Below are 23,786 nucleotides of genomic sequence, written 5' to 3' on the forward strand. Positions count from 1 at the left end.
CAAATTAAATTCACAAAATAATTTTATTTATAAAATTTTTACAAATGAAAATAGCAAAAAACACTTTTCAATAACCATTTTGATTACATATATAAAAATAGTATAGCAATTGTAACATTTGATAAAAATATGTATTTATACAAATGTGAAACTGATATAAAAGCAGAATTTATATGTTAGTAATCAATTTTGACCACCAAATTATTATTCTACATAGAAACTACCTTCTTTACATTGCCTAAACCTCAATTACACAAATGATAAGATAAATGACCATCACTATCTAACAGCTATTACTTGCAACACACAAGAGTTTGAAGTGACAAGTAACCAAAACAATTCTCTGGTAATGCATAATGAAATTATGAATTTTCACAGTGATAAAAATGTAGCAACATATTCAATAAATGTAAGCAAATATACTGAAATATGAATATCAGAACTATGTTTCATACTTAGCTAACACATTCTAACCTCAATAAAGCACTCTGATTTTTACTGAGATCATTATAAGATGCCATACAATTAATGGGAGAGAGTAGAAGAAAAATTACATTATTCTGACTCTAGTGGCCCAACATCACACAGATAGGATCTCAATTCGGTACTCTCATATTAGTACTCTTTTTCTATGCATAAACTTGGAGTGTGTGGGTCTAGAGAAATGTTACTTTCTCCTTTCATATGTCCTGAAGTGATTAATCAAGAATTATGTTTTTCAGTAATTTAAATTTTGAAATTTTAAAAAGTACCTGTGGAAAATTCAATCCGAAATGCTTTTTTCTTGGTTTATAATTTACTTACATATTTATAGTATGTACTAATTAAACAAATAATATTACTAAATGAAGTAATTTTTTGAAGGGAAAAAAAAAGCAATATTCTATTTAAAATAATCTGTTTAAAAGTTTTCTTGTTGGAAGAGCAAAATTTTTCATTTTTATCTATTCTGAAATTAGATAAAAAATATTTATTGTATATGTAATTTTTTTTTAAAAAAACTTACATTTGTATGCAATTTAAAAACATGTTACAACTATCTAAAATTAATGTTTTTTACTAATTAAAAGTTAATTTAAGAATTAACACACAATTTTAATATTTAAACTCAAGAACAATCTAAATCTGTATGGGTTTAAATAAAATATTTAATTTTATTTCCTTTTATTGATTATAAAAAATCCCTATACTATTTGTGAAATATTTTAGATCAAACTAGGTTAACTACTGTAAGTTAATAATAATAATTGACTGATATATTATTAAATTTGTCTAAATAAATAATTAGAAAAAAAATTAATTATAATATTTTCAAATCCTCAGTATTTTATACTTATTAGTTCTTAACTTTGAAAGTACTTCATTATAAAGCAGAGTGAAGAATTTTAAATGTAACACCATAGAATTTTCTGAAACAATTATCTATAATTACACTCTAAAATTGAAATATAAAATTTCTTTAAATATATTCATTTTTGAAGTCTAAACTAATTTTATTAGCTCAATTATTATCCAGCAAGTTTATTGTTAATTTAGATGAAATATAATTGTAACAAAGAATGGTAATCTTATAAAATAATAATGATAATATAACAAGTATTAGAATTAAAATTACAATATTGAAAACAATCATTTTTCAAGGAAAGGTACAAAAAGTTTGCTAGATATTGAAATTTCTTTTACTTTAATTATAAGTGCTTGATTAACTTACACATTAATTAAATATATCTCAAGACATGGCAAATGAAAATTTCATTTATAGTCATATATTCAACAATAATAATTCAGTATACTCTACATTAATATGATATAGATATAAATTACAAAAATTGTACTATACTTATTAACAAATGGAACTTTTTTTTTGCAGTTTGTACAATATAAGAATGAGAAATATCTTTGTATTATATGAATAACAAATGTTAAAATATTTGATTAGCATAAAAAATGCAATTTTCATTTAGTACAGTGCTTCAAAAATATTTACAAATAAAGTGAATACTAAAATAGGTATGATGCAAAATGTATAAAAAAATATATATATAAAAATTTAAAATATTACAAAAATTCTGATTTCCCAATTTTCTTTCTTCAAATTGTGCAATTTTATTTTTTAAATGTTTTCCTTTAACTTCATAATTAGGTTCTGAAATTACAAAAAATAGTTATGATTCAATAAATATCTTTATTATATTATTTTAAAAGAATTTTTTTAAAAAAGTGCATTCAATTTAGTGTTATGTTATATATAATTTAGTGTTATGTTATACTGAATTCTTAATAAAATAATTAACTTAAAGGTACAGTAAAATAAAAACATGAATAACAAAGGTGGGTGGGTATTGATAGTTCGTTCACCAGATTTTGGCACTTGGCTCCATCTCCTCGGACGCAGAGTTCATTTCAGCGTGGGAGTAAGAAGAGAAGCATCTCTGCACTTGAAATCGAGACAACCCTTAATGTGCGCCGAACACAAACAATGAATTCTTTTTCAGTCACTTCGCTTTATCATCTGCTATTATACCTTTCTTTTTTCTAGCTAATTAAATATATTTTAAATTTAAAAACTGCAGTTTCCCAGCAAAATGTCAGAAAAAGGACAAACTATTCTCTCGAAAGAGAGAAATATCCTAAAAAATGGCACAAAATACCATCAAATTTATGAAATATTTAATGTTTAAAAAATCCACATAAAGTTTGCGAAATAAATATTTTGGCCATACGATCGCCAAATAGCAACCTTGCTCAGGATTTCTCACTACCTTCTCCCAAAAAGAGTGAAATAGTAATGTTGCACACAACGTGATGAAAGCGGAGCCAAGTGCCAACTCCTGGTGAATGAGTTATACCCAGTTGTAGACAATGTTTAAATAAATATTTATAAAATTGAATTTTGTATTTTACAAAACTTAATTTTTAAATTTTTCAAACCTCTACAAAATTGAAATAATATAACTTAAATAATAATAAAATTAAAAAAAGATTGGAAAATTTTTTGATTATTTTTTCTTCCCCTTATTCTTCTTGAAGCTTTTTTTTGGTTTTGCAGTAAGAAATTTATATAAGTATTCACATAATGAAATGTAACTAATAAATAATTCAGATAAATCATAATAATAATTACTTATCAGAAAAAAGATAAAATTAATAAATTAAGATAAAAAAAATAACAACGAAAAAGTGAAAGAAATTTTAATTGCATCATCAATAATGCAAATGCTTTGAAGAAAGAGATATTTATTAAATTAATATAGTTTATAAGACAATCAGTTAATCATTCAAAAAATAGTCATTTATAAACAGTTTTTAACGACAACTTAAAAAAAATTTAAAACTTTTTTAAATTAAATTTACATTTCTTTTATAAAAACATTTTCATCTACAAATACTTTTAAAATTTAAATCTATCACCATTCAAAATGGCCCACCTTTTCATATTGATTCAGTAAATCAAATCATTAAAGAGAATTCATTGAAAAATGCAATTTAAAATTTGAAAAAAAATGCTACTGTTTAGATTTTATTGAATCTAGCAAATTAGTTTTAAAAAAAGTTGTTTTTCTTTCATGAAGTTTATTAATTCTTTCCAGACTTTGGAAAGTTATTCAAGAGTTTCTGAGTATACAATAAAAATGTCCTTCTAATTTAGATCTCCATTTCAGTTCTGCTACAAGATAATATATTTGTCTTTGGGTTGAATTCCTCATGTAATAACAAATTAAAGATTTATAATTTTTCAAAACATTTTTAAAAATAGTTCTCAGTTTTTAAAAAAAAAAGTTTTATTAAATTTTTTCAAACTTTGATAAGTTTTGGTTATACAATAAAAATCAGGAAATTTAACATCTTAGTTTGGGACATTGAATATTAAACCTCCTCATCCGACTTGGTAGTAAAAAATTCGAATAAATATTTAATAATGTAACTTAAAAATTTTTTAAAAAAAACTATTATTATTATTTTTTTTATCCATCCAATGAAGAGAGCGTGTTTCCTTTGTTGTCAGTGTGAATTGGAAATGTTATCCTTTTGAAGTTCATTACCGATGTTTTCATGTTTGGATAATACTATATGATGGATTGTGCTCGCATCGCAGTAAACATTTTATAGTAAAATGTTGATATTGAGAGAATAAATTGCAAAACTAATAGGAAAATGTATCAATGTCTTCAAAATGCTTCAATATGACCCAGTGGCAAAGCAAAAATGAATATATTTTAAAGAAGAATTTAACAACTCTCCCATGTTAAATTTTGTTGAATGGGCACAAGCGTATTAACAGATAAAATAAAAAAAAAATTAACAAAGTTAATAAATAACGTATAAAAATTTTATAATCACTTATTTAAATATAAATAAAATAACATTTTATACAAAATACAAATATTTGAGTCTCTTGTTGGGAAACCTTGAAATAATTTCATTTTGAATATCTTTTTTGCTAAATAGTGTCTTTAAACCAAATTGAATATATTTAGACGTTCTCAAGCAAAAAACAAAAATTCTGAATATATTTTAAACGAATACGCAAGTTATGAAAGTCTTAGTAGAAACTGAAAGAGAAAATCTAATTTTGATAAGTTGATGAATTAAACAGGTATAAAAAGTCTTCAATTATAGACTTTTTAAGAAGGGATCAAATAATATTTTAGTACCTATATTTTACTTTTCACTAACATTGATTTATTTTTATGTAACTTTAAATTACATTTATATTTTATGATACTAACACAGACAGTTTTAATTATAATTGTTTATTGCACATAAAACTGAGTTCATTTGATCAAAGCGCTGTACTATGCATCAAATACCATTAAAAAGTAAAATTTCTCAAAAATTGAGAATTTAAGATTGAATATTGCTCTCCCCTTCTAATCGAATAACCCGCTGAATTGCATAGATTTCGCTGGAACCGATAATATTCCTTTAAGCGGTGTTGACTGTATAAGATACAGGAAAGAGTCAAGCTTGAAAGACCTAAAATTGAAAGATCTAAAACTGAACATTTAGAAGTTGAAGAACAAGTATAGGTTCAATATCAGCATTATAAATTTATTAAAGGTTGTATTGTTTCTTTTTAGAAGGAGAGTGCATATCTCGCTACTGTTACTTGAGGCAGTTCAGACTCGGAAGTGGTGAAGGACTTGCAAAGTAGAGCATGACATGCAAATGATTAGGATTTTAGACCCATTGCACATACGTATCATGGGAGAATCATCGCCCTTCGTGAAGCTGGATTGTCTTATCATGCAGTAGCCGCTCGTGTGCAGCGCAACAGCAGCACAGTGTTGTGTGTTTGGAAGCAGTGGACGGACGAGTGTCGGAAAACCGGGAGTGAACCCCAAAATGTCACGTCAGCTCGTGATGATAGACACCTGGTCCACATGGCGATGACAGACCGTACGGCTCTCTTTAGACAACTGGCAGCACAGTGGTCAATACCTACAGGTGTTTCATTGTGTGCTTCATCAATTCGTAGACGTCTGCTGCGGTGTGGGCTGCCCGCAAGGACTCCTTTATACAAGATCCCCCTCACGCCAACTAATGCCTGCGGCTACAATGGGCCAATCAGCATAGGGACTGGCGTGCTGATTGGCAGCACGTCGTGCTTTCTGACGAATCCTGCTTTAATTTGTGGTACCATGATGGCCGCATTCGTGTCAGACGCTATGCCGGCGAACGCCAACTTCAGGAGTGCATTATTGATCTCCACAGTGGACGAACACCCAGAGTTATGGTCTGGGGTGCCTTGGCATATCATGGACGATCTCAATTGCTACGAATTGTGAGTAATCTGAACAGCAACCAGTACATCAGTGAAATTCTACAGTCCCAAACTGTTCCCTTCCTTCAATCCTTGCCAGGTGCTGTATTTCAACAGGACAATGCCCATCCTCATATTGCTAGAACTGTTAAATCCTTCCTTGCATCGCGGCAGGTACAGTTTCTTCCTTGACCTGCGTATTCCCCGGTTATGTCGCCGATTGAACATGTGGGGGATTCCGTTGGTCGGCGTCTCGCTCGTGATCCTCGTCCTGTTGCTTCTACAGACAAACTTTGAGTACGAATACAAACAATATGGAATGCTCTTCCTCAGACAGACATTCAAAAATTGCTCGACTCCATGCCACGTCGTGTAGCAGCACTTATTGCGTCCCGTGGTGGCTACATAAATTACTGATCTCGATCTCTCGTTATTATTGTTTGCTTTGAAAGTTTAATACTTTATTTGTACCATTACCACTCAACTGTGAATTAAATTTCATTCAATAATGACAATACCTTCATGGTGTTGCAATTTTCACAAACATGAGTTTAGATTTGAAGACTCTGAAAAATTTTCAGCTTTCCGAGAAGTATGCAATCTTTGAGAAACTCTATGAAAATGTCAAATGCGAATATCGAATGAAAAAAGTGGTGGACGAAGAGAATCGCTACAACCAAGATCTAGAAGAAATGAATCACATCATCATTCATCTCAAGACCGGTCACCCTCTCATCCAGTGTCCCATCACTGGAAAGAATATGTCTTGCCTGAAGAAGGTGGGGGAAAAATAAATTCTTTTGTCAAACACTTTTTGACTTACTGCCACAACTCTAGGAGATATCCAGACTCTCCAATCAATCTATGGCTGTTTCATGCATCGATTTATAAAATGACCGTTTATAATGAAAATATTCACGCTAATATTTTTTCTACGATTTTTGATAAGCACCGAGACATCATGAAAACGATGGAATGAAAAGAGTATTTGAAAATAAGAGAAAAACATCGGCACTTGGAAAAGAGATTGAAGACTGAATCGGAATAGAAACTTGATATATATATATATAAATATATATATATATATGAAATTATTGTATAAAAATTAGTTTCAAATATCATGTTTAGAAAGCACACTTGAATAAATTTTTTGTTCATCATGTTTGGTTTTTCTGAGTTTCTGAACAACATTATTATGGTTTTCTAGAGCTTGAAACCAATGCTGTTTTTTAAACTGTTTTCGCATTAGTAACTATCCATTTTTGTGGGGTCTAATGGCTAAACCTTTCGCTAATGATCTCTCGTTTATTTTTACGTTAAAATTTATTACAATACAAGCAACAAAATAGAAACAGGAATTTGTAAAAAAAATAATAAACGAATAAGCCTTTTAATAGTGGAGTCTTTTATCCAAATTTATTAGGTTTTGAATGGGTTCTGGTGCAATTGTCAAATGACCGTTTGAGTCAAAGGTTGTCGTTTTCCAACCGATGGTATAGAGCAAAGGTGGATTAAACTATTCAGCATACGGAAATTTTTTATACAAGTTGTCGACAAATTTCCAATGATTATACAAAAATTGTGAAGTGTAAATGAAGTTTTTTTGGATATGTAAGAAAAATTTGATCGGTGATGAAATGATCTACGTATGGAATCCAGGGACCTTCAAACAGAATTTCCATTCTTTATTTTTCGATTAACAATATGATTTTTTTAATTCATCAAGTACAAGATTTTAGCTTTCGTTATTGAATTCTAATCAGATCACTTTAAATAACAAGTGTAATATGTAATTAATAGGAAAATACATGTCTTCCGGACTGTTTCATCCTACAGGCATGTTTTAAAATTATTTTTATTTAGTTAAAAAAAGTTATTATTATTATTTGTAGTCTTGGAAAATATTTAGAAACCCATGAACATTGCATTTGTTCATTTTTTTAAAACTAATTTGCTAAATCAAATTAAAAAAATTAAATCTTAGTATTTTTTCAGATCTGATTTTAATCAACCTTTAAATGCTGAAATAAATTTTGAATTTAAATTTCAGGTTGTAAGAGTTGACATTATTTTACAATTGTGATTTTTTTTTAAGTTGTCATATAATGCTCATATTTAATCTTCTGCACAGACTATTTCTTAATCTTCCATTTGTACACTTTCAACCTCATTATCGTTTGTAATTAAACCAACTTCAGATGCTTTTACAAATTGATTTTTTTTGTTTTCCACACATTGAACACCTTTCTTCCTAGTTTTATTGTTTTTTGTTATAGCTGACTTTGGTTCCAATGTTTCTGTCTTGCTCTTACACTTAACACAATATATCAACATCTCTTTATTTATAGCAAGGTAACTATTTTATTCACTAGATGTCAGTAGGAGCAACAAACAAAGGAGCTTTGAATATTTTCATTTTCTAAGATTTTAGTTTCTCATTCTTTCATTAGGTGGAGCCATGTGTATTGAAAAAATTGAATAAAAATTTTTATAAAAAATAAAAATAATAAAAAAAAGTATTTTACCGGAAAGAACTGATAAGTTGTGAGGTCAATGAACTAAGTGTGGTAGAATCTCCAAGTGCACACTCAAAAGGTAAGTAATCTGAGTAATTAAAATGTTAGTAATTCATGGAATCAAATTTATTTTTCGATTCAGCACCCTCATCTGAATTGAAAAAAAAGTTTACCTGCGCTATTAGTAGTAGGAAAATAAATAAAAATAAAACTTACCTGCTCCGGCGGCGGAGCTTGCGCAATCTTGATTCGCTGTAAGACACAAAGGGTTTAGCTCGCAGCCTCTTAGACACTGGACGAACATCGTCCTGTGTCTGCGGCAGGTTTGCTAAGAAAGAGAAATCCTGCAACAGGTCCAACTGCTTTCTCCTAGGCTCTGTAAAAAGATTTCTTATTAGTATAGTTTACAATTTTGTATTTTCAAACCTTATGAACGATGAATTATTAAGGAATATTAAAGGTTTACATTAAAGAAACGAATTTTATCATTTTTGTTAATATTTTAGAAGGAATTTTAAATTGTGAGTAAGGGTTTTGATATAATAAATAATTAAATGGGTGAGTAATATTAAACAATAAATTTAATTAAACAATAAGTAACAAGGTAACATATCTGACATGACATTTTCATGCCAACACCACCTTGGGCACCTCTAATACTACTACAGTAAGAATAAAACAGTTCTGTACCCACTTAGGGAAAAAGTTTAATCATTCTCCCTTTTTGCCTTTTCTCTGAATCTCACTATTTTGATGGTCAAAAACTCTAAATAATTAAAAATAAGGCCTGGTAGTTGCTTAAGAGAAAATACTTAATCTTTTTTTAATCTTTTAGTTTAGCACCTAGTTCAAGAGGAAAAAAATCGAATCATTGTATCAAAAATCTATTTAAGGTAAGTCAGGAGGTGACAAAAAATTTATAAAAATAACAAATAAAAACAAAAAATTAACAAATAAAAGTAAAAATATAATAGCATATAAAAAAAAATTCTACAAATTGAGTTATTCTTTATAATATATATATATATATATATATATATACAGTCAAACCCCACTACAGTGAACCTTCAAGGGACCAAAATCTCGGTTCACTACAACCTGAAATTCACTATATCCGTTATGCGGACAATTTAACTAATCGTTCCCAAACTCCTCCATTTTATTACACATTATTCAGATAAATGACTGAAAAATATTATGTAGTAGCAAAAATGTGTTACTTTTTATTACTCTTCGTCCTGCGTACAAAAAATTTTTTTTTAATCTTTAGCAATCCTCAACATCAGACATTGAAGAACTTTATCGATTCTCAGATAATTTTTCCTAAATTTCTGTTATTCCGCTGTTTAAACCTGTCTAACCTGCCATTCGAGCACATAAAAGTAGTCTCATAAAATCGCTTAGCAAATTTATCGACATTTGTACTGGCGGCTTCTTCGAATGTTGAACCACTTCAGTAATGCTTCTTTAACATCAAATTTAAATTAAGAAAATTAAAAATTAAGAAGAAAAAAAACAGTTGAAGACAGAAAAAAAGTTCATTATATTCAACTTCCTCACTTTTTTGGTTCGCTATATCCACAAAAAATAACATTATATGTGTATAGCAAGGCACGGGACCGAACATTTCGTTCACTATAGCTGGGAGTTCACTATAGCGGGGTTTGACTGTATATATAGATATGTGTGTAACATAAAAAGCTTCTATTAATCTTTTTATGTTATCCTATTTAATTATTCTAATCAAAATACTTTCTCACTTTTAAAAGCCACATCCTGTTCTTAAATCTATTTTTTGCTCAACTATGCATTAATTAAAAGCAGGACATTTTCCTCTTTAATCTTCCGTGGGAATCGCTCGACCTATTTCATAAACCAACAGTAACTTCTAAGATTTCCCTCTTTTCCTTAAATAGAGACATTTACGGATTTTACTTTGCAAGATTTTCCCTAACATATAACCGAGGAACACAACTTTTCGTATACACTCTCATGACTGCTCTGTCTAATAATTAATAAATAAATTTTGTACCCTTCTTCCCGGCCTAAGACTTGTTTAAATCCTTCCACTCGGCAACGACGTTATAAGTCGACAGGATTAAACAGTCAGGAAAGGGGTACGGTACATCAACGATATGTACTATCTCATTAAAATAGTCATCTTAAATTTTGAATATAAATCAACTTCGGAAGAGGGTACATCAAAAATATGGAATATCTCATTCAAATGAACAGTGGAAAATTATCAGTCAAATTCTTCTTCAACTCTAGGCAATTCATAATTAATCCAGTATCTTCAATAAAAAATAGATTCTTTAATCATCAAACTTTTTTGTTTTTTATAAATGATACCTACGCTCAATGGAATTTAACGATCATCGACTTTCCTTTTGTGTATGCTGCATGTTATGTCTACGTTCTGAAGACAATGAATACAATACTACTAGAGAGCTAAGCTTCAATATTATTCACCCCCCTTGGACTAAAAAGAAAAACTACATCGGACTCCTGATAGACGTTAAAAAGTTCATGATTTGAAATCCCAGCTCTTACCTCTACAAGTGACTTACGGAGCTGCTCTGCATTTTATAGTCAATAAATTGTTCTCACCCTGCGTCATTCAAGAAGAAATGTGATTCCTCTTAGAGAAGAAATTATTAATCAAATTTCATCTGATGTTGTGGTTTTCAAGATGTGTTCTTGAACTAATTCGAACTTTCTCACATATCCCTTTTAAGGTAATTTTTTTTACAATTCTCATAAAACAATTTCGTGAATTTTTATTGATTAATAAAGAAAAAAGCACTCATGTAAATGAACAAACATCATAGATTATGATTTTAATTCTTTCTCATACTTGATGTTTCAATTGAAACAATTTTTATACATGGATCGTATTTACTGTTGAAATTTTAATTTCTTTAAATTTTTATTTTCAGTGAATTGATTGTTTTATGTGTTACAGTTTCCATGAATTATTGATTAGTAGAATTTATATTCCTGTTTTACTAGTGTTTAGGGTTAAGATGAAAATGCCATTAAAAAATTTTTTCTCTTCTTAATGCAACTACAATAATTATTGAAATTCAATTTTAATATATGAATGCAATTGCGGTGTGGCAGAAATTAAATCAAGAAGTGCTAAAATTAATACAAATAATTTGGAAAATGAGTAAAATACTTGTTTTTAGAATTTGAATTGAGTTCAATGTTGGTAATTAGTTCATAGTTCAGTTCTAGCTCAGTAATTTCCATTAACAAACAAAGTTTCTTATTGCTGAGAGTGAATCCCAACATAAAGATAAAGTGACCAAACAAAAATTGAAAAGGAAATAGTAACCAAATGCACTTCAAAAACATGTTTAAAATAGAAATGAAAATATTAGAATTTCCTAACACACGATTGTGACAAATTAAATAACTATTTAAGATCTCTGCACAAAAATCACTTTAAAAAATATCTGAACTGAAATTTTTGAAAAAGAAAGAGAAAAAAATTATGTCCAAAAAGAAAGAAAAATGCAAACAAACAAAAGGTAATTTGCAACATCACCAAACTTGCATTTCAGATTAAAAATAAGAAAAATAGCTAGATCAGTCAAAAATTAAAAACTGATTTTCCTTATTACGATATTAAATTTGAAAGCTTGTTTTGGATTTCAATTAGTGATAAATTGTGTTAAACGGGTTGTAATGTAAAATCTGAGAAGACTGATCACCTTTTCTGATTATAAAAGCAATATGTCCTTACACATTTTTCCTGAAATCCGGGTTAATGATTGCAATAAAAATATCAAGAAAGAAAATAAAAGTATAAAAAAATATAGAAAGTAAAAAGAAAAATATAGAGAAAAGAAAATTTTGGACACAAAATAAATAAATGAGAATAACAAGAATGTAAACAAAGTAAGTTTAAAGAAAAATAAGACAAAAAATAGACTTAAAAACAAAGATTTAAATGGCAAAACTGAAAATAATCTTGAATTTTTAAATATTCTTGAGACTAAATGTGATAATTCTGCGTAATGTTCTCAAAATTATGTTGACAGAACTGTGCAAATCCAAGATAATAAATAAATTCCTAACTTCAGGAAATTTTCAAATATATTGCTATTAAAGTGATAAATATGTAAGGTAAATAATAAATAAAGTGAAATGAAGTCAATACTGAAATCTTGGACTTCAGAATAACAACCACTGTGTCATTTTTATTTTATTTTGTTTTCAAATAAGGTAAACAAATAACACTGAAAATAATTTCAGATTGAAATTTTTCCTGTAAAACTATTTTTTGTAGTTTATATTTTACATTTTAACTTACACATTTTTAAAAATGCTTAGAAATTTTTATGGTCTTGATTGAAAAGATAACTTCGTGATATTATGAGGAATACTTCATGGAGAATAACTTTGCTGTGATCTTCAAACAAAAGACTCGTAACTGAAAAACTGTTGAAAATGAAAATCTAAAATTTGCTGATAATGCTACTACAGATTAAGTGTGTTGAAATTTTTACCATGAGTACATACGTAAATTTTTTATAATTCATATTACCTTTATATATTGTTAAAATTACCAATTTAATTCTTTTCATTTTAATTGTATTTCTACCATAGGGAAGATTTTGCAAATAAAAAATAATTTTCAAAATTTTTGGATTGTAATTAAACATTTTTGGCGAGGGGGTATGTAACATAAAAAGCTTCTATTAATCTTTTTTATGTTATCCTAATTAATTATTCTAATCGAAATACTTTCTCACACTTTTAAAAGCCACATACTGTCCTTAAATCTATTTTTGGCTCAACTATGCATTAATTAAAAGCAGGACATTTTCCCCTTTAATCTTCCGTGGGAATCACTGGACCTATTTCATAAACCAATAGTAATTTCTGAGATTTCCCTCTTTTCCCTAAATAGAGACATTTACGGATTTTACTTTGCAAGATTTTCCCTAACATATAACTGAGGTACACAACTTTTTGTACACACTCTCATGACTGCTCTGTCTAATAATTAATAAATAAATTTTGCACCCTCCATCCCGGCCTAAGACCTGTTTTAATCCTTTCACTCGGCAACGACGTTATATATTATATATATAAACTAAAAGGAAAAATTTGTGAAGGAGAAGGTCTTTAAAATTAAATAAATATCTTACGTCTAGGACGTCTTGTAGGAGGTGGCGCAAGTCGAGGTGAGACAGCAGAAGATGGAGTGCTGATATTCGAACCATGATGAACTAAATTAGATCCATTCGTCTGCTAAAAAACGTACAACTTTTTCAAGCAATGAACGTCAGATACATAAACATACAATTCTATCAGAAAAATAAACTTCAGAAACAGAAAATTTTTAAACAAAATTGTAACTCTCACAATCTAGTTACGCCTACCATATTTATTGTAGGGAAAAACTCTCTTTGAGTTGTGCCCCATTAAAAGATAATAGCAAATAAAATGCTCCAATGAAATGAGATTAAAAAAAGTACATTTTTACAATTTGTATTTTTTTTTAATTTTCGCTTTTTAAATTTCATCTCTCTTCTTTGTTCTTAAGTTTGTGAGATAAGAAATTATTTATTATTTATAAATCAATTCAAATTTCATTTTTAAAGAGGATAAAAACAATCTTTGGTTTCTGGCAAAAAAAACAACTAAAAACAAATCTGTTGCCTAGAAAATTCAAATTCAAGATATTTTCGTAATAACAATTTTAGAAAAAAAAAAGCCTTTCTGGCCCGAGCTAACACAAAAATGAAGAGCTTCAGTTTTTAATTCATTCCTTTTTATTCTCTCAGCAGTACTTTTAGATCCCTTAAATTGAAAGGCCTCAAGCCTAGTCATCCTTTGAGACCTGGAGGAACTTTAATTAAGACAATTTTTAAGTAATCTCGTAAACACAAGCAGTTCTGCAGTAACTCTTTCGGTTAAAATAATCAAAAACTATTAAAATTCCCATAATTATATTGCTTTATGGCGCAGAAATAAAATGATTTAAGCTGAACATTAAAAATATCTTACCTGTGGAAACTAAGTAAAACCCTTGTACTGCTTTTTTTTTTTTTTTTTTTTTTTTACAAAAAGTACAATTTTGCTCTTATAAAGCATCTAATATTGCTATTTAGAAAAATGAAACATTGCATCTCATGCAATGTTGTTTGCTCAATAGAAATGAAATCAAACAGAAGTCAAAACAATTAACATCTTAATAAAGTAGGGGTGCACAACCTGCGGCCCGCGGGCCAAATGCGGCCCTTCGACTACTAAAGTACGGCCCGCGAGAGCTTCTAAACACAATAAAAAAAAATTTAAAAATGGCAATTTTTAATCGCAATTTTTAAGTCATCACGTTTTGACACAATCAATTTTAACAGATTCTTTAGTAAATGTACGTTTAACGCACTTTCTTTAAGCCGATTTTATCGTAAATATAAATAATTTTTTTAAACAGTTATTTCGCTTTTCTACGTGATTTCGAAAATTCCGGATTTTTATTACGACGCGAGTTTCAGATCGCAAATTTAAGTAATCACTTTTTGTGCACTTTATTTGTGACGATTTCATCTTAAATATAAGTGATTTTTTATCTTTTTTTTTGCAATTCTTTCTTTCTTTTCTACAATTTTTTTCGACAGTTATTGCTATGCTTTCCCACGTATTTTAAAAAATTCCAATTGTTCTATTACGACAAACAAATTTTGAATCATGCATTTGAAACGCTTTATTCGGGCTGAGTGCAGCATAAATATATTTTTTATTTCTATGCTTTTCCACATTATTTTGACGATCCCGTTATTTAACTATGATGTTATTACGACACGTGATTGTTAATCGCGCCATTAAATAATCCATTTTTGATACGGTATTTCGGCACAGTTTTATCTTAAACCCTAGTTATTTTTCCTCTGTTTTTATTTCCGCAACGAATATGATTTGGTCGAATGTGGTAATGAATTGTGATTTGATCAAAAATCAAATATTCGGTAAAAAAAAGAAGAAAAAATTGACTGAAAGCAGTACACTTGGGGCCAAATAGCAAAATCTTTTAGCAGCATAGCAACACTGAAACTAAAATTTCAATGCTCAGAATAATATTTTCTGGAAAAACGTATTCATAAATTAACTCTAAAAAATTAGGCCAATTAAGAACGATTTTGAAAATGTCGAAAAGCGAAACAGAGAACATAAAAATCAATCTTAATTTTTGAAAAAAAATTTTAAAGCTGAACATCTTAGTTTTTCAATTACCAGAAAAAGCCAAGAAAATAGAATTAAGAAAGAAATGCTATTAAAAATTACTACGTTATAATGAAAACGTCTAAAAAAAGGTTTTTTTAATTTAAAAAAAATAAAAAGATAGAAAAAAAGCGTTCTTAATTTTTTAAATGAAAATCTTATGCCGAAAATCTCAATTCAAATTTTTCTCATTGCCATAATTTCAGCAGAAAAAAAATTGCTATAAAATAAATTTTATTAGTAACTTTATTTTTTAAAAAAATGCTGAGTCATAATAAAAATGCCTTAAAAAAGAAAAACAGAAAAAACAAATTTTTCTTAGTTCCTGAAACAAAACTTGAATACTGAAAATCAAACTTTTCTATGTTACTGGTTATTTATATTACAGTACAGGGAAAGAGTGATAATAAACTCAATTCTCAAAGTATTGAAAAAATGACAAAATTGACTTGTCTGATTATAATTTTTAAAAAAAAGTAATATCTATAAAAATTCAAAAATTAAAAAAACTTGGAAAAATACATTTCTAAAAAATATTCTGCCGAATATTTGACTGATCATTCAACCAACTGAATTTTTCACAGAAGGGCCAAATACTCGTTACATCCCTCCCTAATTTAAATGCAATGTTATTGCAACTTAAGAAATTCATAAAATGACGGAAAACGTGAATTTTTGAACTGCTCACTGTTTGTAGTTTAGATTTCAATTTTTTGTTGCTTAAGTGATATTTTTCGATAAAAAAAAGGAAACTGTTAACGATATAAAAAAATCTAATAATTAATAAAATAAAATAATAAAGCACATTACAAAATAAGCATTGAATTTTATTTTGAACTATCACAGTTTTGTTTTTATTTTAGGTTTTTGTTTAAAACCTATAAATTTTGTTCAATTAAAATATTTAATTTGAATTTATATTACTTAATTATGACTAAACTTTTTCCTACTTTCATTCTGTGGGCATTGCAGTTTTTTTTTATTTATTGGAATTTAATTCTAAAATGAATTTTTGTATTGCACGATATGATAAAAAAAAAACATTTCTTTTCGTCAATGTTTATTTATTTCGATAAAACTATTGTTCATATGATAAAAATAGCAAGTTTTTTTTTTTTTGTAAAAAAAAAGTATAAGTTTTTTTTATTTTTGAATAAATTCTAATAGTGGAACACTACTAAGTTATTGATATTACTAAGTTTATTGATAAAAAAAATGGAACGCTAATGTTTAAATAAACATTATTACATTTGTCATTAACATGTCTAAATAGATCTGCGGCCCTTCGTTAGCCAGCCTGCTGTGCAAGTTGCCCTTCACTCAAAAAGGTTGTGCACCCCTATAATAAAGCAAGAGATTTTTATGTAAAAATTGTTTTTGTTTTTTTTTTTTTTTTTTTTAATTTACTTGTTACTTATTTACTTGTTGTATTTAGATAGTTTATCCACAAGTAAGATATTTTTAATGTTCAGCTTAAATAATTTTATTTCTGCTCCATAAAGCAAAATAATTATGGGAATTTTAATAGTTTTTGATTATTTTAACCGAAAGAGTTACAGCAGAACTTCTTGTGCTTACGAGATTACTTAAAAATTGTCTTAATTAAAGTTCCTCCAGGTCTCAGATAACCCAGAATGCATTTTGATTCTTTAAAAAAATAGGGTTGACAGATAGTAAGAATTATTTTTAACAAGGAATCGGTAAGCATAAAATTGTATCGTAATATATGTAAATTGAATTAACTACTAATAAATCAAAAGTATGAGTGGATGTCCCTATTTTATGACCTGCACTTTAAAAAGAGTATCAGCAAACGTAAAAAGCTAGACATATGAATATCAAATGGGCGGAGCAACCCTAAAACAGTTTGGAGTTAAAATAATCAAAATCTGAATAGCTATTAAATATATATGATATTATTTTTTGGTGTAGGGAATAAAAAAACAATGAAAGTTGGGTACTATTGTTCGAGGGATTGCAAATATATAAATACAAAAAAAAAGAAGAAGAAAAAAGATGGTTGACAGAAAGTAATTGATTATAATTTAGAAAATGGAACTCACCTTTTTAGAGGGCGTTTTGTCTGAGCTAGAAGAACGCGGACTACGGATGGCCTCACTAACCAGACGTATACTAAAACAATAAAAATATTAACATCAGAATCGTGCATGCCGTTCAACAGCATAGCTTAAGGGGTCTCAGTACCCATAATTTTACAAAATGCACAAGTGTGCATACATGAACAAGTGTGCATACATGAGTCCCTTTTACTTATTTTTAATAAAATAAAAATTGAATAGTCATTTGCACTCATGTATGCACACTTCTTCATAGATATTGACTAAACCTGTTAAAATACTGAAACATCTCTAGACCAAAACAGTTAAAATACAATTAAAACTCTTTATACTAGTAGGTAGAGATCAATTTAAAAACTAAATGAGGGAAGGTATTAAAATGAAATTTTAAGGAATTTAGGAATATCAAATTGACAAAAATCATTTTAAACATTGATTTTAAATCATTAATTATAAACACAATTGGTCGAATAGTTCTTAAATCATGAATTATTTATGAATATGAAATGAATTATATCATAGAAACGACTATAACTATACAAATTGATATTAATTAATAATTATTTAAGCCCACCCAGTTGGTTTGACTGTGGATGAAAAAGCACTTTAAGAAGAGGTACAGAAAAAAACACTTCATAGTAACTAGTATATGAATTTAACAGCCTATTTAATGGACCCGTTTTACCACAATTTAAAGTAGTGAGATATTTATTAAAATGAAATTATTTATATTTTTTAAAAAGTTTTTAATACATAAGGATTAATTTTACAGAAACGTATATAAATAAAGCTTTTTTAGGTTCTGTTTTAATTTCGTTTTATAAAATCAGCTAACGGAATTTTAAAATTTTGATTATAATTGCTGAATTTTTTGTGAAATTTTTTTTTGAAATAAAAGTTTTAAAAGTAATTCCTATTTATTTACATCGCATAAAATATGACCCTCATCTAATATTTTACTATGAAGAATACGTTTTTTGTATTTATTTAATATAATAAACATTACTTTTTCCTACAACAATAATTTTAAAATATCATTGTCTTCGTTATTCAAAACACGAAATTAAATAAAAGTATCAAGAAAAATTCTTATTATTTACATAACATATGGTATGATTCTTAAGAAATATTTTACTATGAAGAATGCATATTTTGTATATATTTAATATAATAAACATTACTTTTTCCTTCAACAATAATTTCAAAATATCAGTATCTTCGTTATTCAAAACAAGAATTTTAATAAAAGTTTACATTTCCTATTTATTAACATAACATATAATATGACCCTCAACTAATATTTTACTATGAAGAATACATTTTTTGTATATATTTAACATAATAAACATTACTTTTTCCTACAACAATAATTTCAAAATATCAATATCTTCGTTATTCAAAACAAGAATTGAAATAAAAGTTTTAAATACATTTCCTATTTATTAACATAACATATAATATGACTCTTAAGAAATATTTTACTATGAAGAATGCATATTTTATATATATAATATATAATAAACTTTCCTTTTTCTACAACAATAATTTCCGAAATATCAATCTCTTCGTTATTCAAAACAAGAATTAAAATAAAAGTTTAAAAAAAAAATTCCTATTATTTACATAACATATAATATGTCGCTTAAGTAATAATTTACAACGAAGAAAGCATTTTTTGTATATATTTAATGTAATAAACAATACTTTTTACCACAACAATAATTTCCAAAATATCAATATCTTCGTTATTCAAAACAAGAATTGAAATAAAAGTTTTAAAAAAAATTCCTATTATTTACATAACATATAATATGTCGCTTAAGTAATAATTTACAACGAAGAAAGCATTTTTTGTATATATTTAATTTTATTAACTCTAAATTTATAACACGTTTCTTAGCACCTTCGTCCCGTGAACTCTTGGTCAGAATCTAATATGCGTTCTAAAATTCTAACAATATTTTTCTTCAACTTCCTTTATATATTTTTGAAATAGTTTTTAAAACGCGAAAACTCATAAATATTTCAGTTGATATGCTTCAGTTGCAAATGATTAGCATATAACAATAGGGTTCATTTCTTTTATTTTGTTGCAAATTTCATGAAAAGCAAGCACTTTATTGAAACTGCGTTACATATGTAATATTTTTTTTTTTAATTTTTTAAATATTTAAAAGAATATTTAAAAATATTATTCACAATTGACCTCAACTTACTTAACAACTAATAGATTTATAGAATTTTAATGTTCAAAACTTCAGTTTCACACTTATAAAAAGATTCAAAGCTGAGATACGAAAAGAATTTATAGAAACTATATTTAAAAGGTGAACTGTGAGTAGAGTGAAGGAAAAAAACATGAAAGCGGCCACAAAAGTAAAATGGTTTCGTAAAAAAAAGTTAAAAATAGCGTTTATGATTTCAATTTCGAAAACATAGAAAATATATTTTACATGTAAAATATTGTAAAATATTTATAATATATTTATAATATTTAAAATATATATACATGTAAAATATTTATAATGAATAATATTGATATTTATAATAAACTAAATTAGAGCCGTGAAGGCTCAGGGGATAGAGCGTTCGCCTTCCAATGAGGTGAACAGGGGTTTGATTCCGGCTAAGGCTGGTCGATACGAATTCCGCATCCGACTTGCACCGACCACAGTGCTGACGTGAAATTTCCTCAGTGGTAGACGGATCATGGGTAAGAATCCCCTTGCAGTCAGTCTAACCGTGTGAGGTTTTCGTGGTCTTCCTCTCCAAGCAACGCAAATGCGTTTTAGTTTCATCAGAAAGTCCTCCACGAAGGCAAATTTCTCCCAATACTTGATCCAGGAGTTCTCTTGTCCAAATGACAAGTCTACGGAATTGAACATTAGTAGTCGTAAACCCAAAAATTGGGTCGGCTGTTCAACGACGGTTATAAAATAAAATAAAATTAACTAAATTAAGATCACGAAAAAGAACTCTTTGTGCACATAAAAATTGGTTCAAAGAAAAATCGATTTTACTCGCAAACAAAAATGGTTTTTCCTCATTTTTAACCAATTTCAATGCCTAGTAACTCTCAGGAAGAACAGATTTCACACTTAAAACATAGTAACCCTCAAATTGCAAGAGAGGACGATCTATCTGTTATTTATGTGAAAAATGGATATAAACTGAGCCTTCTTTTTTGGTCCTCAAAATTTCCGATGATTTTTAACTCATTAAAAGAGTATTTAGGATCACTGTACACCTCATTAGCTTTTTATTTTTTGAGTAAACTTACAAATAAACCAATCGTTTTAATATGGCATCAAAGAGCTTATAAAAAATAGATATAACTTTAAAAACTGATATAAATATCTCCAGCGAAATCAAACTGAAATTTTCAAAAACTGAATTACCTGTTGAAAAAGTATCTCAAAAAACAAAGTTTTTTTTAGCTATTATTCAAATGAGTAATAATATTATTATATATTAAACAGTGAAATGTTTCATAATAATACGTTGAAAGTATTGATGTAAAACAGTGAGCAATGACATACCACAATTACAATAATTTTAATTTAAATATATGATGAAAAATGTTTGATGGAACGAAAAAAATAACTTTTTAAATAAGATTTAATAGAAATTAAAAAAATATAATAAAATTACTCAGAGGATGGAGATTTTAATTGTTAATATAGTTTAGAACAGAATATAGATATTGACTTTGTAATCATTAGTTTTCTTTATTTTTATTTGTCATAAACAGCACACACACACGCACGCACACGCACACACACACAGATATATATATATATGCGTGCATAATTTTTTTATAGCTAGCATAATGAAAAGTTTTCTAAAACTGTGATTAGGTTTATTTGTTTTTAGAATTTAAAACAATAAAATGAGAAAATTGTGACACACCACACTGATTCTGACTGTTTGGAAAACACTATAAATAGTCAACATGTTACATTTGGAATGTAGTTTTTTACGCTGAATTGTATAAAACCACCAAAGAAGTTTTCCCGCGCTTTTTTAGTTGACAAAAAAAGGGAATTCTCCACCAGTGGTATTTCTATTACCCTAACCGGGGTGGTGTAAAAGACAGCAAATGGTGTTTAGAATAACAGAGGGGGAATAAAACTCTGGGGGATGTTTAACACCCATCATTTGACTTGTTTTAGGGATTAGCGGTTCCCTTTCTTGAATTCATCCCCCAGTCTCAAAAAGCACCCACCAGAGGATCTCCATTTCTTATTTTTGCGCCCACGTGAAAAGGTTAAAAAATTTATAGATTTTTTTCCCCCAAACCGGTATTTTTGGTATAGTTTATTTATTTATTTATGAATTTTTTTGTTGGCTGGATGTACAAGTTGAAAAAGAACGAATAGAGGATTATATATATATTGTATGAAAAAATCCGATTCAAATTGTAGGTTTGTAGGCATGCAAAATGTGCACTAAAATATAAAGTAGTTTTAAAATTGTTCTTAAGTTCTGTAAAACATGGCAATATAATAATATCAAACAATGCTTTTTCAGCTAGGTATTGTTTTAAAGATTCTGTTAAATTAATATACTTTTAAATTTTGTTGATATTTTTAACTAATTAAAAGATTTAGCCCCTGAGAGACTGTTGATATATATACATTATTTAAAACAATACTATATATTAAATAATTAAACAAATTAAAATATGTAAAAATTAAAACACATGAAGTATTAAAAATATATGAAGTATTCATGTATCACATTTCCTTTTTATGTATCACGTATGTCCCCTTTATCATAAGTCTCAACTGAAAAATAAACATAATTTATTTCTTTAAATACATTGAAGTAATAGTAAAGTTACTTAAATCCAATAGATACAGTGTCTTAAAAATATAGTCTTATTATGATAAGAACATTTTGTGAGAATGACATGAAATTTATAAATGCATAATATTATGCCATGTTATCCTATGTAATAAAACAATCACGAATGAGATCAAATTTTAAATAAGGGTTTATTTAATATATCATGTTTGAAAGAAACTTGCCTTAAAAATATAAACGTGTAAGATTAAAAATATTTTTTTTTTTAAATCACCTGGTTTTGTTTCATTTATGCAAAAATAAAAATGAAACAAAATTTATACTTTGGATAGTAAACTGAAAATACTGTATTTGGAATACGAATTTATCCATATTTATTGTTGTATATCCGAATTTATTGTTGTAAACTTTAAAAATGCGAAGTTTATTTGCTTAATGAATTTTTTATTTTAATGAATGAATAATTTATTTCAATTTAATACCGAATCAAGCATTCATAACATACTTTAAAGGATGTAGTTAAATCTAAACAAGAATAATTGAGAAATCTTACACCTTGCCCAGAGACATTTGCTCTATTTGTGAATTATTTTCAACTGTTGTGTTTGGTCAGATAATCTCTTGCATGGAGTCTAGTTTCTCTTCTTATTTTACAACATTACTGGCAAAATAACACTAACAAACATAGTTAATACAATATTTTTTAAATTTTTATTATTTCAAAAAATTATTTCCCCTCGGTTAAAAGAATTGTAATTTGATTGGATAAGACTTCTTAGAGCGCGGGAGAAGAACGCGTGGGAGAAAGGTTGTTAATGTGATCAGTGTTGCCAGATTGGGCTACAAGTAGCGGATTGGGCTACTTTTAAAAGTTCCCGCTACTGAAAATTGAATTTTCGCTACTTGCTACTTTTTGGGCTACTTATTATTTTTCGAACGCTACAAATCTTAAATATGCGCTACTTTTTTTCCTTACTGAAATATATATATAATTTTTAATTTTTTCCCTTCCCATTATAAAATGTTTCTCAAAGTTTGCAGCTTCTTTACCATTTTTAAGAAGGCAGAGCCGGATTATACCTTTCGTAGGCCCTAGGCACAGCCGTTTATGGGCCCTCCCCTCCTTCCACCACTCCTCCCTTCTTTTCAAAATAGTATATGCTGAAATTTTCTTCGTATGGAAACGTATTACGTCATTTTAGATGTATTAATTTCAGAAATGACTAAAAAGGCGTAAAGCTTACAGTGATTTGTACGATAATTTCAAGGAAAAAGAATTCACAAAAATTTGTCAAAATCTGAGATTAAACCAAAAGCGCAAAGAAAAGAAGAAATCAAAAATTTGTCACTTGTTCACAAAAATTTGTCAGAATCTGAGATTAA

General features: G+C 27.8%; 1 long non-coding RNA gene across 2 annotated transcripts; it reads right to left on the minus strand.

Moving 5' to 3' along the window:
- Positions 1-4: 4 nt before the first annotated feature.
- Positions 5-23,229, minus strand: LOC107454470 (uncharacterized). 2 transcript variants are annotated; one of them, XR_015431417.1, is made up of 5 exons: positions 22,957-23,229; positions 17,583-17,652; positions 13,443-13,545; positions 8,497-8,656; positions 5-2,146 (listed from the first exon to the last, which is right to left on the minus strand). It is a non-coding gene; the product is annotated as an uncharacterized LOC107454470 (long non-coding RNA). The 2 variants fall into 2 exon arrangements; XR_015431418.1 differs by having other exon boundaries at positions 2,007-2,146; positions 13,443-13,542; positions 22,957-23,220.
- Positions 23,230-23,786: the final 557 nt, after the last annotated feature.

The sequence above is a fragment of the Parasteatoda tepidariorum genome, chromosome 2 (genome assembly GCF_982258835.1).
Source record: "Parasteatoda tepidariorum strain Cologne lab strain chromosome 2, Ptep-v5.0, whole genome shotgun sequence".
Taxonomy (NCBI): domain Eukaryota; kingdom Metazoa; phylum Arthropoda; class Arachnida; order Araneae; family Theridiidae; genus Parasteatoda; species Parasteatoda tepidariorum.